The 22,693-nt window shown below is 51.8% G+C and overlaps 1 pseudogene; it reads right to left on the bottom strand.

The window, feature by feature from the left end:
- Positions 1-1,138: 1,138 nt before the first annotated feature.
- Positions 1,139-22,693, bottom strand: part of LOC139266183 (large ribosomal subunit protein P2 pseudogene) — a 50,083-nt pseudogene continuing 28,528 nt past the window's right edge.

The raw sequence follows: 22,693 nt of genomic DNA on the forward strand, positions 1-22,693 counted from the left end.
GCGAGGACATAGGGGAGCTTAATCAGCCTGGTGATCTAGCACTGATACCACCACACCTTTCCCGAAGACCAGTAGCCAGTGGCAGTTACACGGCCGCTAAGCTTTTGCGTTAGCAGCTCATTAATGAACGCTTTGCATGAACTATTAATTGTGGATTTTCAAATGTTCAATTACAGTTAGGGTTAATCAAAAGTTTCATTTGCGTGGGGTTTCCTTGTTGTCTTTCCTGCACTGGCATATCATCTGAATTAGTTTAAGTAAAGTTTAAAGTACTGGCATCGTAAAAGTACTGGTATAATAACAGAATTAACAAACAAATATGGATGAAAAACTGTACGTTTGAAAACTAATGCAGCTAAGAGAGAAGGCACAAAAGTTGTGGTATAAATTTTTTTTTTATTAACAAAGATAGAATTTTTTTTATTAACTAATGAACAACACCCTCCCTCCAACCCCCCGCCCCCGCACCAACCTACCCTTCCCTCAGATACCCAAAACGTTATAACATGAAGAAATTGAACATTTAAGTAATAATAACAAGTGAACATTTAAGTAACAACCCATGGAACTATTGAAAAACACTCCCCCCTCCGTACCTGCGGCCATGTTTCCCTCCAGATCCTGTCCCATCTCGTATTCGCACCCCATCCGCCCGTTTTGGTCGACGCAGACCGACACGAATGCGTTGTGCAGTTTGTGACGGCAAGACTTCCTGCCTCAGGCTCTACTTCTGAGTCAGGAGGAACGGTGTCTTCCGTACTCGCTTGCGTGCTCGGGGTCTCCCTGCGAGTGGACGCGACACCTTGGGATGCAGCGCCGTGTCCAGCCAGCAACGCATGCCGTAGGGCATTTGTTGCGGCTGTCTGCTCTCTAATTGCCTCAAACGTTTCCCGAGCAGTCTGTGACTGCTCAGAAGACCAGCTGGAGAAGCGCATGCAAAACTCGCTCCAGGTTGTGGAGAACTGGCTCCAATTTGATGAGAAACCCACAAATCCGTGGATAAGGTCGCGACCGATCACGACTGTCTCCCTGCACAGTGATAGTAAGCTCTCCGTCTGGTCCTCCGTGGCAAACGAGTGCATTTCATGCTGACCGGACCTCCATGGGGTTGGCGTGTGCAATGTCACATGCCTTGGCTTCACCATCTGCACACCGCTTGGTCCCGGTGCCTCATCCATCTCAAAAGAGATGGCCGTAGGTTGTTTCCCCCCCTGACAAAAAAAATCTCTTCTTCTTCCTGCTCCTCCTTCTCCTCCTCCTCCTCCTCCTGCTCATGCACAGCAACAGGAATCTGCAGTGGCTCCTCCTCTGGCTCTTCCTCCTGCCAAGTTCCAGAAGGGTCAGTGGACGACTCCACAGACACTTGTTGACCTTTTGAAGACAAATGAAATTTATACAAACAACATTTAACAATTCAGATCAATATATCTCAATGTTTCAAGAACTCAAAACATTACAATGCTTTCCATTACCCCATATGCACAAGCGATCACCAGGCCTAACATGACCTCATTTGAAGACCAATAGTAAACCTCAATTATATATCAAATGACATTATAATTGCATAACATTACATGCGTAACTAAGATATATGTAGTATTTACTATTGATTCACACATTGCACAATGCACAGTTCTCATTACTCACGTGACTCAAGGGTGAGTTCGGCCACACCATTGGTTGTGTCCAAACGGCTTTCTGGCCCCACCAAGGCCACCGCAAGCTCCTCATAAGCACTTAGATACTGCAGCATGGCACAGCCCTCGCCCGTCGTGTTTTACTCGTGGTGGTTGATAAATATCTTCTTCTGTAAATGATAAGATAACATTGCACGGCATAAGCAAATGGATTTGGCAATAAACATTTAAGACTGACAGATTTATATGTTCAATTACAAATTTGCATTTCATTGCATAGGAATAAAATATTTCATACTATAACATTCAACTTTATGTTGAGGTGCAAAAATGTATTCATAATTTAGTTATGTTTAAAAATTACAAAATAACATTGCAGATTCTAGTTACAATTTCCATACATCATTAAATAATACATATGGATGATTTTAAATATAAATTTCAACTTACTCTGGCAGCCACCAGTAGGCTGTTCCATCTTTTGTGGCACTGGTCCGGTGTCTGCGCTTCATTTGATGCCGACGTGACCACGTCGGCAATCTCTGCCCAAATCCTCCGATATGCACGGGGTGGAGATTTCCCATGCCCACCCCATGTCAGATCCTCCCACCTCGCACTGACTATGTTCACGAGGGCCTCATTGGCCTCCTCGCTGAAGGGCTTGGCCCTTCGCCTTTCCATTGATTCCACCATTTTCAAAATATGGGTAATATTATTATATAAATTCAAATAATCCAGTAACTGCTTTTTCCTTTCTCTTTTCTCCTTTCTCCTTCCTCTCTCTCCCCAACCCTCACAGAGCTACTGAGCATGTGTGACGACCCCCTGACCTCTCAAAACATGGCAAAGAAAATCAACATAATAAAAATTCAAGCTACACATGCGCAGTATAGCGTGGCTAGGGAAGCTTTTTTTTCATTCACTTCCATGTTCTTTGGGCGATGGGAAATCAGATTACCCATTTGACATCGCTGGGGTAAGGCTGAGTGGAAAATCGCAAAAAAAAAAAGGGCCTTGTGCCGACGATCAGCACAGGCAATGCATCCCACATCGCTGGAACAAGGCCCATTTTTTGGGCCTTAGCTACCGAGTGGAAAGTCGAGCCCTATGTTTCTATGTTGCCTGCGGAGGCCTGAAAGGAACCCGACAAATAGAACAAAAGTGCCGCAGTCACCTAGACCTCGATGGACAGTGCGGTCCTGATGGTGCTGGCAGGCTGCAGATCTGCCCTGATGAGTTGGCATATCTCAGTGATAACCTCTTTGTGGAAGCGCAGTCTCCGAAGGCAGATGTTCTCGGATAATTTGAGGTAAGACCGCTTCTCCCTGTAAGTGCAGGGGGTGTAAGATCTGGTCCTCCTCATCAGTCGAGCACATCATGCGCATCATGTTGTCGAATATATCTTCTGCCATCTCTACTCTGCAGCATCTGCGTTGTCATCAAGACAGGCTGCGAAATGGCTGGCTCCATTCCAATAACTATCAGTATTACACCGATTGTTCACAAGCAATAAATATCCCCGTTAAGACACCTAAAGTAAATTCCAGTCGTCCACAGTATGATAAGATGTTGTTCAGGTGATCACATCACCTTAAAAGACCTCCAGATACATCCAAACACCCCAGAAGTTGAAGCAGCATTTTAAATGAAGCGACCTGCGATTTACATAATGGTATCCACACTGCTGTGATTAGTTCAGGTCAGCTCAACTTTTTCACAGCGGTTTTTTCGGCGAGCAAGATTGTGGGCGATATGTGTGCGAGGTGCTGAAAGTCAGGATGGACGATATTTTGGGTGTTCGTTTCGGCAAATGTGATCTTTACGACAAAAAAAAGTGGCGGTTGGTATTATTGAATGTCGGCGTTAATTACATGCCGAAAGTAATGCTGGGCGACATTCTGGGCATTGGGTTCACCCGTTCTGATCATTTGCCCCAAAAAAGTGGGCGGGCGGTATAGTTTTTTATCGGCGTAAAGTACATGCCGAAAGTAACGCTGGCCGATAGGTGACCGAGAAATGGGCGTTAGTTTCCATTTTGTGGCTAAATGGGCAATATCTGGGTGTTATACCTCATTTCTGCATTAAAATGAACATTAAGTGGGCGGTATGCATGCAAAGATAATGGAAAGTCGAGCCCTATATAAACTTTAAAAAATTAATTCTTGTGATGTGGGTGTTGATGTGATGTCCGGCATTTATTGCCTGTAGCTAATTGCTTTAAGAATGTTGTGGTTGATCACCTTCTTGAACCAGTGCAGTATTTGTTGTGATTCTTGTTATACTTTGCAGCAGTTTGATAGACCTGAACGGCTTGCTCACCCACTTCAGGCAGTAAACATTAACTACATTAGTGAGGGAATGGAGTCACATCTAGGCCAGACCGGGTAAGGGCAGCAAGTTTCCTTCCTGAAAGCTCATTATTGAAATTCTGAAAGCTGCATGGTCACTTTTACTGATACCGGCTTTTCAATACCAGGCCTTTAAAAGTCCATTCAAAGTCTGAAATAGCCATGGTGGGACTTGAGCTCATGTTCTCTGAATTATTAGTCGAGTAACATACCCAGTACACGACCATACCCCGCAGTTTCAACCAGCTGGTGTTTGCTAGAGTGATATTTTCACTTTTTATGTAATTTGAAAAGTTGAAAATACTATCTTTACTTTTCTGTCGGAACCTCTTTTCATTTTGGAGGGAAACACAAACACAGAATTTGTCTCAGGATGGCTGGAATTCAGCCCTTCAGCCAATGATCTCTAAAGATCAGAATCATTGCGTCACAGACATGACATATCGAGCTCGGAGTTGTTTTAATGAACAAATCCAGGAAAGGGTTAATGAGCAGACGAGTTTAATCATCCTGACACTGGATGGGTTTACATTTTGTTTTCTGAAATTGCCATACCGTTAATCTCACTGAAACCTTTGCTGTGAGATCACATGGCCCCACTTGTTACGGTCAGCCTGTCAGTCATGTAGACAGCCTGAGAAACGCAGGGTAACCACAAGCAGGGGTCAAACCCACCCTCCAACAACAGTAAAATGGGGCTCCTTGCGATGTGCCAGAACACTGCTCTGCTGCAAAGTAATTGTGGCACACCCATTCACATCTGGGACCTCGGCTCACTTCCAATAAACCAGCAATGTGAGAGGAGCAGTCTAGCATTGCAGAGACCCTCGGGTACGTTAGGTCCGGGGTGAGGGTATTGGAGGCTTGGTCAGTGGGGTGGGGGTGGGGGTGGGGGGCAGTGGCAATTCTGGGGGAGGGAAGGAGGTGCAGCAGCCCACATTCTCTCAATGTGGGGCCAGGAGAACTCCTGCTCATCCCAGCTTTATATTCAAGTAAATGTCAAAAATGTATCTTGTTGGTTGCGGCATAATAGGCGGTCCCAAGCTTTTGTTTTTTTTCAGTGTAGCAGGCACAGGCTGCCTCAGTGTAAACCGATCTTACACTGTGGCTTGTGGTCCTTTACTTGCATATGCAAAGGAGCTAATGTCTGATTCAGGCGGAGGCACTGAACAACAATTTTATGTCCTTTCCCAATCTGGCTGCTGGTGTACTTCTGGCTGGATATCTGTGTGCTCTTCCTCCATGCACAGTAGCTATGTTACAGGACTAGTAATCCAGAGTTAATAAAAACAGTGAATGCTGGAAATCTCAGCGTGTCAGGCAGCATCTGTGGAGACGGAAACAGAGTTAACATTTTGGGTCGACAACCCTTCGTCAGAACCGGCGAATGTTCGAAATGAACAGATTCTTAAGGAGCACTGAAAGGGGGAGGGAGGAAAGAACAAAAGGGAAGGTCAGTGATAGGGGGAAGGCAAGAGAGATTAGAGAGACAAAAGGGATGATGGGCTGACTTGAAATGATAATGGCAGGAGTTAGAGAAAGGTTAATCCAGATAGGGTGTGAATGGTGGGATAATGACCAGCTCCCATTAGCGACAAGGAAAAAAATGTAAGATCGGGGGGAGGGGGAGCGGGGGTGGGGGGGCTGTGGGGGAGGGAGCAAAATAGGGCCAGTGGTTATGGTCTGAAATTGTTGAACTGGATGTTGAGTCCAGACGGCTGTAAAGTGCCTAAACGAAAGATGAGGTGCTGTTTCTCGAGCTTGCATTGAGCTTCATTGGCACAGTGTTGGAGACCGAGGACGGAGAGGTCAGAGTGGGAGTGGAGCGGGGAATTAAAGTGACAGGCGACCGGAAGCTCAGGGTCACACTTACGGACTGAACGGAGGTGTTCAGCAAAGCGGTCACCCAATCTACACTTGGTCTCCCCAATGTAGAGGAGACCACATCGTGAGCAGCGAATACAGTATACTGAATTGACAGAAGTACAAATAAATCGCTGTTTCACCTGGAAGGAGTATTTGGGGCCCTGGATAGTGGGAAGGGAGGGGGTAAAAGGGCAGGTATTGCATCTCCTGCGCTTGCACGGGAAGGTGCCGTGGAAAGGGGAGGGGTTGCTCGGGGAAGGGGAGGGGGCTCTGGGGGTGACTGCGGAATGGACCAGGGTGTTGCGGAGGGAGTGGTCCCTTCGGAATGCTGAGAGGGGAGGGGAGGGGAAGGTGTGATTGGTGGTGGGATCACGCTGGAGGTGACGGAAATGGCGGAGAATGATCTGTTGAACGTGGAGGCTGATGGAGTGAAAGGTGAGAACAAGGGGAACCCTGTCCTGGTTGTGAGAGGGAGGGGAAGGGGTGAGAGCAGAGGTGCAGGAAATGGAACGGACACGGTCGAGGGCCAGGTTAACCACGGTGGAGGGGAATCCTTGGTTGAGGAAAAAGGAAGACATGTCTGAGGCACTAGTATGAAATATGGCATCGCCAGAGCAGATGCAACGGAGACGGAGAAACTTGGAGAATGGAATGGAGTCCTTACAGGATGCAATGTGGGAGGAAGTGTAGTCCAGGTAGCTGTGGGAGTCAGTGGGCTTATAGTGGATACTGGTCGAAAGCCTCTCCCTAGAGATAGAGATGGAGAAGTCGAGGAAGGGAAGGGAAGAGTCGGAGTTGGACCATGTGAAGGTGAGGGAAGGGTGGAAATTGGATGCAAAGTGAATGACATTTTTTAGTTCAGGGCGAGAGCAGGAAACGGCACCGATACAGTCATCAATGTACCGGAAAAAGAGGTGAGGGAGGGGACCCGAGTAGGATTGGAACAAAATAATCCAGAGGCCTGGACTTTCGATCAGGTGACATGAGTTCAAATCCCACCTTGGCAACTGGGGAATTTTAATTCAGTTAAATAAATTAATCTGGAACAAAAAACTACTCGCAATAATGGTGACCTTGAAAGTACCGGAATGTCATTAAAAACCCATCTGGTTCACTAATGTTCTTTAGGGAAGGAAATCTTCCACCCTTACCTGGTCTGGCCTATATGTAACTCCAGACCGACAGCAATGTAGTTGACTCTTAACTGCCCTCTGAAATGGGCAAGCGAGACACTCAGTTGTGCCAAACTGCTGGAACAAATTCACTGTGGAAGTACCTTCACCACACAGACTGCAGCGGTTCAGGAAAGTGGCTCACCACCACCTTCTCGAGGGCAATTAAGGATGGGCAATAAATACTGGCCTTGACATGAACGAATAAAAAAATATTGGGAGCTTAATAACAACAACTTTTATTTATATAGCGTCCTTAATATGGTAAAATGTCCGAAGACACTTCACGGGAGCACAGTAGTCTACGCCTCAGTCAGCAGTCAGAGCGGGCGTTAATGGGAGCGTAAGAGGTTACCGACCGGGAGCGCAGCGTTTAGTGTCCCAACGGGAAATTCATTAGAGGCCCACCGGGGGCACAAATCGCTAGCGCCCGGCTGCTGACGATCGCTCCGATCCTGACATATTCCTGGTGTAACTCTCTCTCTTGCGACAGTTGGAGCTGGTGCTCTCCACTCTCCCGTCCTGTGACAGTTGGAACTGGTGCTCTCCACTCTCTGTCCTGCGACAGTTGGAACTGGAGCTCTCCACTCTCTCTCCTGCGACAGTGGGAACTGGTGCTCTCCATTCTCTCTCCTGTGACAGTGGGAACTGGTGCTCTCCACTCTCTGTCCTGTGACAGTGGGAACTGGTGCTCTCCACTCTCTGTCCTGTGACAGTTGGAACTGGTGCTCTCCACTCTCTGTCCTGTGACAGTTGGAACTGGTGCTCTCCACTCTCTCTCCTGTGACAGTTGGAACTGGAGCTCTCCACTCTCTCTCCTGCGACAGTGGGAACTGGTGCTCTCCACTCTCTGTCCTGTGACAGTTGGAACTGGTGCTCTCCACTCTCTGTCCTGTGACAGTGGGAACTGGTGCTCTCCACTCTCTCTCCTGTGACAGTGGGAACTGGTGCTCTCCACTCTCTGTCCTGTGACAGTGGGAACTGGTGCTCTCCACTCTCTCTCCTGTGACAGTGGGAACTGGTGCTCTCCACTCTCTCTCCTGTGACAGTTGGAACTGGTGCTCTCCACTCTCCCGTCCTGTGACAGTTGGAACTGGTGCTCTCCACTCTCTGTCCTGTGACAGTTGGAACTGGTGCTCTCCACTCTCTCTCCTGTGACAGTTGGAACTGGTGCTCTCCACTCTCCCGTCCTGTGACAGTTGGAACTGGTGCTCTCCACTCTCCCGTCCTGCGACAGTTGGAACTGGTGCTCTCCACTCTCTGTCCTGTGACAGTTGGAACTGGTGCTCTCCACTCTCTGTCCTGTGACAGTTGGAACTGGTGCTCTCCACTCTCTGTCCTGTGACAGTTGGAACTGGTGCTCTCCACTCTCCCGTCCTGTGACAGTTGGAACTGGTGCTCTCCACTCTCTCTCCTGTGACAGTTGGAACTGGTGCTCTCCACTCTCTCTCCTGTGACAGTGGGAACTGGTGCTCTCCACTCTCTCTCCTGTGACAGTGGGAACTGGTGCTCTCCACTCTCTGTCCTGTGACAGTTGGAACTGGTGCTCTCCACTCTCTGTCCTGTGACAGTTGGAACTGGTGCTCTCCACTCTCTCTCCTGTGACAGTTGGAACTGGTGCTCTCCACTCTCTGTCCTGTGACAGTTGGAACTGGTGCTCTCCACTCTCCCGTCCTGTGACAGTTGGAACTGGTGCTCTCCACTCTCTGTCCTGTGACAGTTGGAACTGGTGCTCTCCACTCTCTGTCCTGTGACAGTGGGAACTGGTGCTCTCCACTCTCTGTCCTGTGACAGTGGGAACTGGTGCTCTCCACTCTCTGTCCTGTGACAGTTGGAACTGGTGCACTCCACTCTCCCGTCCTGTGACAGTTGGAACTGGTGCTCTCCACTCTCTGTCCTGTGACAGTGGGAACTGGTGCTCTCCACTCTCTGTCCTGTGACAGTGGGAACTGGTGCTCTCCACTCTCTGTCCTGTGACAGTTGGAACTGGTGCACTCCACTCTCCCGTCCTGTGACAGTTGGAACTGGTGCTCTCCACTCTCTCTCCTGTGACAGTGGGAACTGGTGCTCTCCACTCTCTCTCCTGTGACAGTGGGAAATGGTGCTCTCCACTCTCTGTCCTGTGACAGTTGGAACTGGTGCTTTCCACTCTCCCGTCCTGTGACAGTGGGAAATGGTGCTCTCCACTCTCTGTCCTGTGACAGTTGGAACTGGTGCTCTCCACTCTCTGTCCTAGAAACATAGAAACATAGAAAATAGGTGCAGGAGTAGGCCATTCGGCCCTTCGAGCCTGCACCGCCATTCAATGAGTTCATGGCTGAACATTCAACTTCAGTACCCCATTCCTGCTTTCTCGTCATACCCCTTGATCCCCCTAGCAGTAAGGACCTCATCTAACTCCTTTTTGAATATATTTAGTGAATTGGCCTCAACAACTTTCTGTGGTAGAGAATTCCACAGGTTCACCACTCTCTGGGTGAAGAAGTTCCTCCGCATCTCGGTCCTAAATGGCTTACCCCTTATCCTTAGACTGTGACCCCTGGTTCTGGACTTCCCCAACATTGGGAACATTCTTCCTGCATCTAACCTGTCTAACCCCGTCAGAATTTTATATGTTTCTATGAGGTCCCCTCTCATTCTTCTGAACTCCAGTGAATACAAGCCCAGTTGATCCAGTCTTTCTTGATAGGTCAGTCCCGCCATCCCGGGAATCAGTCTGGTGAACCTTCGCTGCACTCCCTCAATAGCAAGAATGTCCTTCCTCAGGTTAGGAGACCAAAACTGTACACAATACTCCAGGTGTGGCCTCACCAATGCCCTGTACAACTGTAGCAACACCTCCCTGCCCCTGTACTCAAATCCCCTTGCTATGAAGGCCAACATGCCATTTGCTTTCTTAACCGCCTGCTGCACCTGCATGCCAACCTTCAATGACTGATGTACCATGACACCCAGGTCTCTTTGCACCTCCCCTTTTCCTAATCTGTCACCATTCAGATAATAGTCTGTCTCTCTGTTTTTACCACCAAAGTGGATAACCTCACATTTATCCACATTATACTTCATCTGCCATGCATTTGCCCACTCACCTAACCTATCCAAGTCGCTCTGCAGCCTCACAGCATCCTCCTCGCAGCTCACACTGCCACCCAACTTAGTGTCATCCGCAAATTTGGAGATACTACATTTAATCCCCTCATCTAAATCATTAATGTACAGTGTAAACAGCTGGGGCCCCAGCACAGAACCTTGCGGTACCCCACTAGTCACTGCCTGCCATTCTGAAAAGTACCCATTTACTCCTACTCTTTGCTTCCTGTCTGACAACCAGTTCTCAATCCATGTCAGTACACTACCCCCAATCCCATGTGCTCTAACTTTGCACATCAATCTCTTGTGTGGGACCTTGTCGAACGCCTTCTGAAAGTCCAAATATACCACATCAACTGGTTCTCCCTTATCCACTCTACTGGAAACATCCTCAAAAAATTCCAGAAGATTTGTCAAGCATGATTTCCCTTTCACAAATCCATGCTGACTTGGACCTATCATGTCACCTCTTTCCAAATGCACTGCTATGACATCCTTAATAATTGATTCCATCATTTTACCCACTACCGATGTCAGGCTGACCGGTCTATAATTCCCTGTTTTCTCTCTCCCTCCTTTTTTAAAAAGTGGGGTTACATTGGCTACCCTCCACTCCATAGGAACTGATCCAGAGTCAATGGAATGTTGGAAAATGACTGTCAACGCATCCACTATTTCCAAGGCCACCTCCTTAAGTACTCTGGGATGCAGTCCATCAGGCCCTGGGGATTTATCGGCCTTCAATCCCATCAATTTCCCCAACACAATTTCCCGGCTAATAAGGATTTCCCTCAGTTCCTCCTCCTTACTAGACCCCCTGACCCCTTTTATAACCGGAAGGTTGTTAGTGTCCTCCTTCGTGAATACCGAACCAAAGTACTTGTTCAATTGGTCCGCCATTTCTTTGTTCCCCGTTATGACTTCCCCTGATTCTGACTGCAGGGGACCTACATTTGTCTTTACTAACCTTTTTCTCTTTACATATCTATAGAAACTTTTGCAATCCGTCTTAATGTTCCCTGCAAGCTTCTTCTCATACTCCATTTTCCCTGCCCTAATCAAACCCTTTGTCCTCCTCTGCTGAGTTCTAAATTTCTCCCAGTCCCCAGGTTCGCTGCTATTTCTGGCCAATTTGTATGCCACTTCCTTGGCTTTAATACTATCCCTGATTTCCCTTGATAGCCACGGTTGAGCCACCTTCCCTTTTTTATTTCTATGCCAGACAGGAATGTACAATTGTTGTAGTTCATCCATGCGGTCTCTAAATGTCTGCCATTGCCCATCCACAGTCAACCCCTTAAGTATCATTCGCCAATCCATCTCAGCCAATTCACGCCTCATACCTTCAAAGTTAGCCTTCTTTAAGTTCTGGACCATGGTCTCTGAATTAACTGTTTCATTCTCCATCCTAATGCAGAATTCCACCATATTATGGTCACTCTTCCCCAAGGGGCCTCGCACAACGAGATTGCTAATTAATCCTTTCTCATTACATAACACCCAGTCTAAGATGGCCTCCCCCCTAGTTGGTTCCTCGACATATTGGTCTAAAAAACCATCCCTTATGCACTCCAGAAAATCCTCCTCCACCGTATTGCTTCCAGTTTGGTTAGCCCAATCTATGTGCATATTAAAGTCACCCATTATAACTGCTGCACCTTTATTGCACGCACCCCTAATTTCCTGTTTGATGCCCTCCCCAACATCACTACTACTGTTTGGAGGTCTGTACACAACTCCCACTAACGTTTTTTGCCCTTTGGTGTTCTGCAGCTCTACCCATATAGATTCCACATCATCCAAGCTAATGTCCTTCCTAACTATTGCCTTAATCTCCTCCTTAACCAGCAATGCTACCCCACCTCCTTTTCCTTTTATTCTATCCTTCCTGAATGTTGAATACCCCTGGATGTTGAGTTCCCAGCCCTGCTCATCCTGGAGCCACGTCTCCGTAATCCCAATCACATCATATTTGTTAACATCTATTTGCACAGTTAATTCATCCACCTTATTGCGGATACTCCTTGCATTAAGACACAAAGCCTTTAGGCTTGTTTTTTTAACACCCTCTGCCCTTTTAGAATTTTGCTGTACAATGGCCCTTTTTGTTCTTTGCCTTGGGTTTCTCTGCCCTCCACTTTTCCTCATCTCCTTTCTGTCTTTTGTTTTTGCCTCCTTTTTGTTTCCCTCTATCTCCCTGCATTGGTTCCCATCCCCCTGCCATATTAGTTTAACTCCTCCCCAACAGCACTAGCAAACACTCCCCCGAGGACATTGGTTCCGATTCTGCCCAGGTGCAGACCGTCCGGATTGTACTGGTCCCACCTCCCCCAGAACCGGTTCCAATGCCCCAGGAATTTGAATCCCTCCCTGCTGCACCATTGCTCAAGCCACGTATTCATCTGAGCTATCCTGCGATTCCTACTCTGACTAGCACGTGGCACTGGTAGCAATCCCGAGATTACTACTTTTAAGGTCCTACTTTTTAATTTAGCTCCTAGCTCCTTAAATTCATTTCGTAGGAACTCATCCCTTTTTTTACCTATGTCATTGGTACCAACGTGCACCACGACAACTGGCTGTTCTCCCTCCCTTTTTAGAATATCCTCCACCCGCTCCGAGACATCCTTGACCCTTGCACCAGGGAGGCAACATACCATCCTGGAGTCTCGGTTGCGGCCGCAGAAACGCCTATCTATTCCCCTTACAATTGAATCCCCTATCACTATCGCTCTTCCACTCTTTTTCCTGCCCTCCTGTGCAACAGAGCCAGCCACGGTGCCATGAACTTGGCTGCTGCTGCCCTCCCCTGATGAGTCATCCCCCTCAACAGTACTCAAAGCGGTGTATCTGTTTTGCAGGGGGATGACCACAGGGGACCCCTGCACTACCTTCCTTGCACTACTCTTCCTGCTGGTCTTCCATTCCCTCGCTGGCTGTGGACCCTTCTCCTGCAGTAAGACCAACTCGCTACACGTGATACTCACGTCATTCTCAGCATCGTGGATGCTCCAGAGTGAATCCACCTTCAGCTCCAACTCCGCAACGCGGACCGTCAGTAGCCGGAGGTGGACACACTTCCCGCATATGTAGTCGTCAGGGACACTGGTGTTGTCCCCGTGTTCCCACATGGTAAAGGAGGAGCATATCACGTGACCGAGCTGTCCTGCCATGACTTAACCCTTAGATACACTAAAATTGCCGACAACAATGTTAAAAGTTACTGACTAATAAAGAAAAAGAAAAACTACTCACCAATCAGCAGCCAATCACTTACCACGTTGGCTGTGACGTCACCTTTTGATTTCCTTCTACTTCTTTTTTGCCTTCTCTCCCAGCTGGAGCTGCACCGCTACGCCTCTCTGGACTCCCGCCTCTCTGGACGCTCCCCGGACTGCTGAGCCTTTTATAGGCCGCTGCCTCTCTGGACTCCCGCCTCTCTCGACGCTCCCCGGACTGCTGAGCCTTTTACAGGCCGCTGCCTCTCTGGACTCCCGCCTCTCTCGACGCTCCCCGGACTGCTGAGCCTTTTATAGGCCGCTGCCTCTCTCGACTCACGCCTCTCTCGACGCTCCCCGGACTGCTGAGCCTTTTATAGGCCGCTGCCTCTCTGGACTCCCGCCTCTCTCGACGCTCCCCGGACTGCTGAGCCTTTTATAGGCCGCTGCCTCTCTGGACTCCCGCCTCTCTCGACGCTCCCCGGACTGCTGAGCCTTTTATAGGCCGCTGCCTCTCTGGACTCCCGCCTCTCTCGACGCTCCCCGGACTGCTGAGCCTTTTATAGGCCGCTGCCTCTCTGGACTCCCGCCTCTCTCGACGCTCCCCGGACTGCTGAGCCTTTTATAGGCCGCTGCCTCTCTGGACTCCCGCCTCTCTCGACGCTCCCCGGACTGCTGAGCCTTTTATAGGCCGCTGCCTCTCTGGACTCCCGCCTCTCTCGACGCTCCCCGGACTGCAGAGCCTTTTATAGGCCGCTGCCTCTCTGGACTCCCGCCTCTCTCGACGCTCCCCGGACTGCTGAGCCTTTTATCGGCCGCTGCCTCTCTGGACTCCCGCCTCTCTCGACGCTCCCCGGACTGCTGAGCCTTTTATAGGCCGCTGCCTCTCTGGACTCCCGCCTCTCTCGACGCTCCCCGGACTGCTGAGCCTTTTATAGGCCGCTGCCTCTCTGGACTCCCGCCTCTCTCGACGCTCCCCGGACTGCTGAGCCTTTTATAGGCCGCTGCCTCTCTGGACTCCCGCCTCTCTCGACGCTCCCCGGACTGCTGAGCCTTTTATAGGCCGCTGCCTCTCTGGACTCCCGCCTCTCTCGACGCTCCCCGGACGGCTGAGCCTTTTATAGGCCGCTGCCTCTCTGGACTCCCGCCTCTCTCGACGCTCCCCGGACTGCTGAGCCTTTTATAGGCCGCTGCCTCTCTGGACTCCCGCCTCTCTCGACGCTCCCCGGACTGCTGAGCCTTTTATAGGCCGCTGCCTCTCTGGACTCCCGCCTCTCTCGACGCTCCCCGGACTGCTGAGCCTTTTATAGGCCGCTGCCTCTCTCGACTCCCGCCTCTCTCGACGCTCCCCGGACTGCTGAGCCTTTTATAGGCCGCTGCCTCTCTGGACTCCCGCCTCTCTCGACGCTCCCCGGACTGCTGAGCCTTTTATAGGCCGCTGCCTCTCTGGACTCCCGCCTCTCTCGACGCTCCCCGGACTGCTGAGCCTTTTATAGGCCGCTGCCTCTCTGGACACCCGCCTCTCTCGACGCTCCCCGGACGGCTGAGCCTTTTATAGGCCGCTGCCTCTCTGGACTCCCGCCTCTCTCGACGCTCCCCGGACTGCTGAGCCTTTTATAGGCCGCTGCCTCTCTGGACTCCCGCCTCTCTCGACGCTCCCCGGACTGCTGAGCCTTTTATAGGCCGCTGCCTCTCTGGACTCCCGCCTCCCTCGACGCTCCCCGGACGGCTGAGCCTTTTATAGGCCGCTGCCTCTCTGGACTCCCGCCTCTCTTGACGCTCCCAGGACGGCTGAGCCTTTTATAGGCCGCTGCCTCTCTGGACTCCCGCCTCTCTCGACGCTCCCCGGACTGCTGAGCCTTTTATAGGCCGCTGCCTCTCTGGACTCCCGCCTCTCTCGACGCTCCCCGGACTGCTGAGCCTTTTATAGCTGGTGCTCTCCACTCTCTGTCCTGTGACAGTGGGAACTGGTGCTCTCCACTCTCCCGTCCTGTGACAGTTGGAACTGGTGCTCTCCACTCTCCCGTCCTGTGACAGTTGGAACTGGTGCTCTCCACTCTCTCTCCTGTGACAGTTGGAACTGGTGCTCTCCACTCTCTCTCCTGTGACAGTTGGAACTGGTGCTCTCCACTCTCTGTCCTGTGACAGTGGGAACTGGTGCTCTCCACTCTCTCTCCTGTGACAGTTGGAACTGGTGCTCTCCACTCTCTGTCCTGTGACAGTTGGAACTGGTGCTCTCCACTCTCTGTCCTGTGACAGTTGGAACTGGTGCTCTCCACTCTCTGTCCTGTGACAGTTGGAACTGGTGCTCTCCACTCTCTGTCCTGTGACAGTTGGAACTGGTGCTCTCCACTCTCTCTCCTGTGACAGTTGGAACTGGTGCTCTCCACTCTCTGTCCTGTGACAGTGGGAACTGGTGCTCTCCACTCTCTGTCCTGTGACAGTGGGAACTGGTGCTCTCCACTCTCTGTCCTGTGACAGTGGGAACTGGTGCTCTCCACTCTCTGTCCTGTGACAGTTGGAACTGGTGCTCTCCACTCTCCCGTCCTGTGACAGTTGGAACTGGTGCTCTCCACTCTCTCTCCTGTGACAGTGGGAACTGGTGCTCTCCACTCTCTCTCCTGTGACAGTTGGAACTGGTGCTCTCCACTCTCTCTCCTGTGACAGTTGGAACTGGTGCTCTCCACTCTCTCTCCTGTGACAGTTGGAACTGGTGCTCTCCACTCTCTCTCCTGTGACAGTTGGAACTGGTGCTCTCCACTCTCTGTCCTGTGACAGTTGGAACTGGTGCTCTCCACTCTCCCGTCCTGTGACAGTTGGAACTGGTGCTCTCCACTCTCTGTCCTGTGACAGTTGGAACTGGTGCTCTCCACTCTCTCTCCTGCGACAGTTGGAACTGGTGCTCTCCACTCTCTCTCCTGTGACAGTTGGAACTGGTGCTCTCCACTCTCTCTCCTGTGACAGTTGGAACTGGTGCTCTCCACTCTCCCGTCCTGTGACAGTTGGAACTGGTGCTCTCCACTCTCTGTCCTGTGACAGTTGGAACTGGTGCTCTCCACTCTCTCTCCTGTGACAGTTGGAACTGGTGCTCTCCACTCTCCCGTCCTGTGACAGTTGGAACTGGTGCTCTCCACTCTCTGTCCTGTGACAGTTGGAACTGGTGCTCTCCACTCTCTGTCCTGCGACAGTTGGAACTGGTGCTCTCCACTCTCCCGTCCTGTGACAGTTGGAACTGGTGCTCTCCACTCTCTCTCCTGTGACAGTGGGAACTGGTGCTCTCCACTCTCTCTCCTGTGACAGTGGGAACTGGTGCTCTCCACTCTCTCTCCTGTGACAGTGGGAACTGGTGCTCTCCACTCTCTCTCCTGTGACAGTTGGAACTGGTGCTCTCCACTCTCCCGTCCTGTGACAGTTGGAACTGGTGCTCTCCACTCTCTCTCCTGTGACAGTGGGAACTGGTGCTCTCCACTCTCTCTCCTGTGACAGTTGGAACTGGTGCTCTCCACTCACTGTCCTGTGACAGTTGGAACTGGTGCTCTCCACTCTCTGTCCTGTGACAGTTGGAACTGGTGCTCTCCACTCTCTGTCCTGCGACAGTTGGAACTGGTGCACTCCACTCTCTCTCCTGTGACAGTTGGAACTGGTGCTCTCCACTCTCCCGTCCTGTGACAGTTGGAACTGGTGCTCTCCACTCTCTGTCCTGCGACAGTTGGAACTGGTGCACTCCACTCTCTCTTCTGTGACAGTTGGAACTGGTGCTCTCCACTCTCCCGTCCTGTGACAGTGGGAACTGGTGCTCTCCACTCTCCCGTCCTGTGACAGTTGGAACTGGTGTTCTCCACTCTCTGTCCTGTGACAGTGGGAACTGGTGCTCCCCACTCTCTGTCCTGTGACAGTGGGAACTGGTGCTCTCCACTCTCTCTCCTGTGACAGTTGGAACTGGTGCTCTCCACTCTCTGTCCTGCGACAGTTGGAACTGGTGCACTCCACTCTCTCTTCTGTGACAGTTGGAACTGGTGCTCTCCACTCTCCCGTCCTGTGACAGTGGGAACTGGTGCTCTCCACTCTCTGTCCTGTGACAGTTGGAACTGGTGCTCTCCACTCTCTGTCCTGCGACAGTTGGAACTGGTGCACTCCACTCTCTCTCCTGTGACAGTTGGAACTGGTGCTCTCCACTCTCCCGTCCTGTGACAGTGGGAACTGGTGCTCTCCACTCTCTGTCCTGTGACAGTGGGAACTGGTGCTCTCCACTCTCTGTCCTGTGACAGTTGGAACTGGTGCTCTCCACTCTCTCTCCTGTGACAGTTGGAGCTGGTGCTCTCCACTCACTGTCCTGTGACAGTTGGAACTGGTGCTCTCCACTCTCTCTCCTGTGACAGTTGGAATGGTGCTCTCCACTCTCCCGTCCTGTGACAGTTGGAACTGGTGCTCTCCACTCTCTGTCCTGTGACAGTTGGAGCTGGTGCTCTCCACTCTCTCTCCTGTGACAGTTGGAGCTGGTGCTCTCCACTCACTGTCCTGTGACAGTTGGAACTGGTGCTCTCCACTCTCTCTCCTGTGACAGTTGGAGCTGGTGCTCTCCACTCACTGTCCTGTGACAGTTGGAACTGGTGCTCTCCACTCTCTCTCCTGTGACAGTTGGAACTGGTGCTCTCCACTCTCCCGTCCTGTGACAGTTGGAACTGGTGCTCTCCACTCTCTGTCCTGTGACAGTTGGAACTGGTGCTCTCCACTCTCTCTCCTGTGACAGTTGGAACTGGTGCTCTCCACTCTCCCGTCCTGTGACAGTTGGAACTGGTGCTCTCCACTCTCTGTCCTGTGACAGTGGGAACTGGTGCTCTCCACTCTCCCATCCTGTGACAGTGGGAACTGGTGCTCTCCACTCTCTGTCCTGTGACAGTGGGAACTGGTGCTCTCCACTCTCTGTCCTGTGACAGTTGGAACTGGTGCTCTCCACTCTCTCTCCTGTGACAGTTGGAGCTGGTGCTCTCCACTCACTGTCCTGTGACAGTTGGAACTGGTGCTCTCCACTCTCTCTCCTGTGACAGTTGGAATGGTGCTCTCCACTCTCCCGTCCTGTGACAGTTGGAACTGGTGCTCTCCACTCTCTGTCCTGTGACAGTTGGAGCTGGTGCTCTCCACTCTCTCTCCTGTGACAGTTGGAGCTGGTGCTCTCCACTCACTGTCCTGTGACAGTTGGAACTGGTGCTCTCCACTCTCTCTCCTGTGACAGTTGGAGCTGGTGCTCTCCACTCACTGTCCTGTGACAGTTGGAACTGGTGCTCTCCACTCTCTCTCCTGTGACAGTTGGAACTGGTGCTCTCCACTCTCCCGTCCTGTGACAGTTGGAACTGGTGCTCTCCACTCTCTGTCCTGTGACAGTTGGAACTGGTGCTCTCCACTCTCTCTCCTGTGACAGTTGGAACTGGTGCTCTCCACTCTCCCGTCCTGTGACAGTTGGAACTGGTGCTCTCCACTCTCTGTCCTGTGACAGTGGGAACTGGTGCTCTCCACTCTCCCATCCTGTGACAGTGGGAACTGGTGCTCTCCACTCTCTGTCCTGTGACAGTTGGAACTGGTGCTCTCCACTCTCTGTCCTGTGACAGTTGGAACTGGTGTTCTCCACTCTCCCGTCCTGTGACAGTTGGAACTGGTGCTCTCCACTCTCCCGTCCTGTGACAGTTGGAGCTGGTGCTCTCCACTCTCCCGTCCTGTGACAGTTGGAACTGGTGCTCTCCACTCTCCCGTCCTGTGACAGTTGGAACTGGTGCTCTCCACTCTCTGTCCTGTGACAGTTGGAACTGGTGCTCTCCACTCTCTCTCCTGTGACAGTTGGAACTGGTGCTCTCCACTCTCCCGTCCTGTGACAGTTGGAACTGGTGCTCTCCACTCTCTCTCCTGTGACAGTTGGAACTGGTGCTCTCCACTCTCTCTCCTGTGACAGTTGGAACTGGTGCTCTCCACTCTCTGTCCTGTGACAGTTGGAACTGGTGCTCTCCACTCTCTCTCCTGTGACAGTTGGAACTGGTGCTCTCCACTCTCCCGTCCTGTGACAGTTGGAACTGGTGCTCTCCACTCTCTGTCCTGTGACAGTTGGAACTGGTGCTCTCCACTCTCCCGTCCTGTGACAGTGGGAACTGGTGCTCTCCACTCTCCCGTCCTGTGACAGTTGGAACTGGTGCTCTCCACTCTCTGTCCTGTGACAGTGGGAACTGGTGCTCTCCACTCTCTCTCCTGTGACAGTGGGAACTGGTGCTCTCCACACTCCCGTCCTGTGACAGTGGGAACTGGTGCTCTCCACACTCCCGTCCTGTGACAGTTGGAACTGGTGCTCTCCACTCTCTCTCCTGTGACAGTGGGAACTGGTGCTCTCCACTCTCTGTCCTGTGACAGTTGGAACTGGTGCTCTCCACTCTCTCTCCTGTGACAGTTGGAACTGGTGCTCTCCACTCTCTCTCCTGTGACAGTTGGAACTGGTGCTCTCCACTCTCCCGTCCTGTGACAGTTGGAACTGGTGCTCTCCCCTCTCTCTCCTGTGACAGTAGGAACTGGTGCTCTCCACTCTCCCGTCCTGTGACAGTTGGAACTGGTGCTCTCCACTCTCTGTCCTGTGACAGTTGGAACTGGTGCTCTCCACTCTCTGTCCTGTGACAGTAGGAACTGGTGCTCTCCACTCTCCCGTCCTGTGACAGTTGGAACTGGTGCTCTCCACTCTCTCTCCTGTGACAGTTGGAACTGGTGCTCTCCACTCTCTCTCCTGTGACAGTTGGAACTGGTGCTCTCCACTCTCTCTCCTGTGACAGTTGGAACTGGTGCTCTCCACTCTCCCGTCCTGTGACAGTGGGAACTGGTGCTCTCCACTCTCTCTCCTGTGACAGTTGGAACTGGTGCTCTCCACTCTCTCTGTCCTGTGACAGTGGGAACTGGTGCTCTCCACTCTCTGTCCTGTGACAGTTGGAACTGGTGCTCTCCACTCTCTGTCCTGTGACAGTTGGAACTGGTGCTCTCCACTCTCTCTGTCCTGTGACAGTGGGAACTGGTGCTCTCCACTCTCTCTGTCCTGTGACAGTGGGAACTGGTGCTCTCCACTCTCCCGTCCTGTGACAGTTGGAACTGGTGCTCTCCACTCTCTGTCCTGTGACAGTGGGAACTGGTGCTCTCCACTCTCTCTCCTGTGACAGTTGGAACTGGTGCTCTCCATTCTCTGTCCTGTGACAGTTGGAACTGGTGCTCTCCACTCTCCCGTCCTGTGACAGTTGGAACTGGTGCTCTCCATTCTCTGTCCTGTGACAGTTGGAACTGGTGCTCTCCACTCTCTGTCCTGTGACAGTGGGAACTGGTGCTCTCCACTCTCTGTCCTGTGACAGTTGGAACTGGTGCTCTCCACTCTCCCGTCCTGTGACAGTTGGAACTGGTGCTCTCCACTCTCTGTCCTGTGACAGTGGGAACTGGTGCTCTCCACTCTCTGTCCTGTGACAGTTGGAACTGGTGCTCTCCACTCTCCCGTCCTGTGACAGTTGGAACTGGTGCTCTCCACTCTCTGTCCTGTGACAGTTGGAACTGGTGCTCTCCACTCTCCCGTCCTGTGACAGTTGGAACTGGTGCTCTCCACTCTCTCTCCTGTGACAGTTTGAACTGGTGCTCTCCACTCTCTGTCCTGTGACAGTTGGAACTGGTGCTCTCCACTCTCTGTCCTGTGACAGTGAGAACTGGTGCTCTCCACTCTCTGTCCTGTGACAGTTGGAACTGGTGCTCTCCACTCTCTCTCCTGTGACAGTTGGAACTGGTGCTCTCCACTCTCTCTCCTGTGACAGTTGGAACTGGTGCTCTCCACTCTCTCTCCTGTGACAGTTGGAACTGGTGCTCTCCACTCTCCCGTCCTGTGACAGTGGGAACTGGTGCTCTCCACTCTCTCTCCTGTGACAGTTGGAACTGGTGCTCTCCACTCTCTCTCCTGTGACAGTTGGAACTGGTGCTCTCCACTCTCTCTCCTGTGACAGTTGGAACTGGTGCTCTCCACTCTCCCGTCCTGCGACAGTTGGAACTGGTGCTCTCCACTCTCTCTCCTGTGACAGTTGGAACTGGTGCTCTCCACTCTCCCGTCCTGCGACAGTTGGAACTGGTGCTCTCCACTCTCTCTCCTGCGACAGTGGGAACTGGTGCTCTCCACTCTCTGTCCTGTGACAGTTGGAACTGGTGCTCTCCACTCTCCCGTCCTGTGACAGTTGGAACTGGTGTTCTCCACTCTCTCTCCTGTGACAGTTGGAACTGGTGCTCTCCACTCTCTCTCCTGTGACAGTTGGAACTGGTGCTCTCCACTCTCTCTCCTGTGACAGTTGGAACTGGTGCTCTCCACTCTCTGTCCTGTGACAGTTGGAACTGGTGCTCTCCACTCTCTGTCCTGTGACAGTTGGAACTGGTGCTCTCCACTCTCTCCTGTGACAGTGGGAACTGGTGCTCTCCACTCTCTGTCCTGTGACAGTTGGAACTGGTGCTCTCCACTCTCTCTCCTGTGACAGTTGGAACTGGTGCTCTCCACTCTCCCGTCCTGTGACAGTTGGAACTGGTGCTCTCCACTCTCTCTCCTGTGACAGTTGGAACTGGTGCTCTCCACTCTCTCTCCTGTGACAGTTGGAACTGGTGCTCTCCACTCTCTGTCCTGTGACAGTTGGAACTGGTGCTCTCCACTCTCTCTCCTGTGACAGTTGGAACTGGTGCTCTCCACTCTCCCGTCCTGTGACAGTTGGAACTGGTGCTCTCCACTCTCTCTCCTGTGACAGTTGGAACTGGTGCTCTCCACTCTCTGTCCTGTGACAGTTGGAACTGGTGCTCTCCACTCTCTGACCTGTGACAGTTGGAACTGGTGCTCTCCACTCTCTGTCCTGTGACAGTTGGAACTGGTGCTCTCCACTCTCTCTCCTGTGACAGTTGGAACTGGTGCTCTCCACTCTCCCGTCCTGTGACAGTTGGAACTGGTGCTCTCCACTCTCTGTCCTGTGACAGTTGGAACTGGTGCTCTCCACTCTCTGTCCTGTGACAGTTGGAACTGGTGCACTCCACTCTCTGACCTGTGACAGTTGGAACTGGTGCTCTCCACTCTCTGTCCTGTGACAGTTGGAACTGGTGCTCTCCACTCTCTGACCTGTGACAGTTGGAACTGGTGCTCTCCACTCTCTGTCCTGTGACAGTTGGAACTGGTGCTCTCCACTCTCTGACCTGTGACAGTTGGAACTGGTGCTCTCCACTCTCTCTCCTGTGACAGTTGGAACTGGTGCTCTCCACTCTCTCTCCTGTGACAGTTGGAACTGGTGCTCACCACTCTCCCATCCTGTGACAGTTGGAACTGGTGCTCTCCACTCTCC

This window comes from Pristiophorus japonicus, chromosome 6 (genome assembly GCF_044704955.1).
Source record: "Pristiophorus japonicus isolate sPriJap1 chromosome 6, sPriJap1.hap1, whole genome shotgun sequence".
NCBI lineage: Eukaryota > Metazoa > Chordata > Chondrichthyes > Pristiophoridae > Pristiophorus > Pristiophorus japonicus.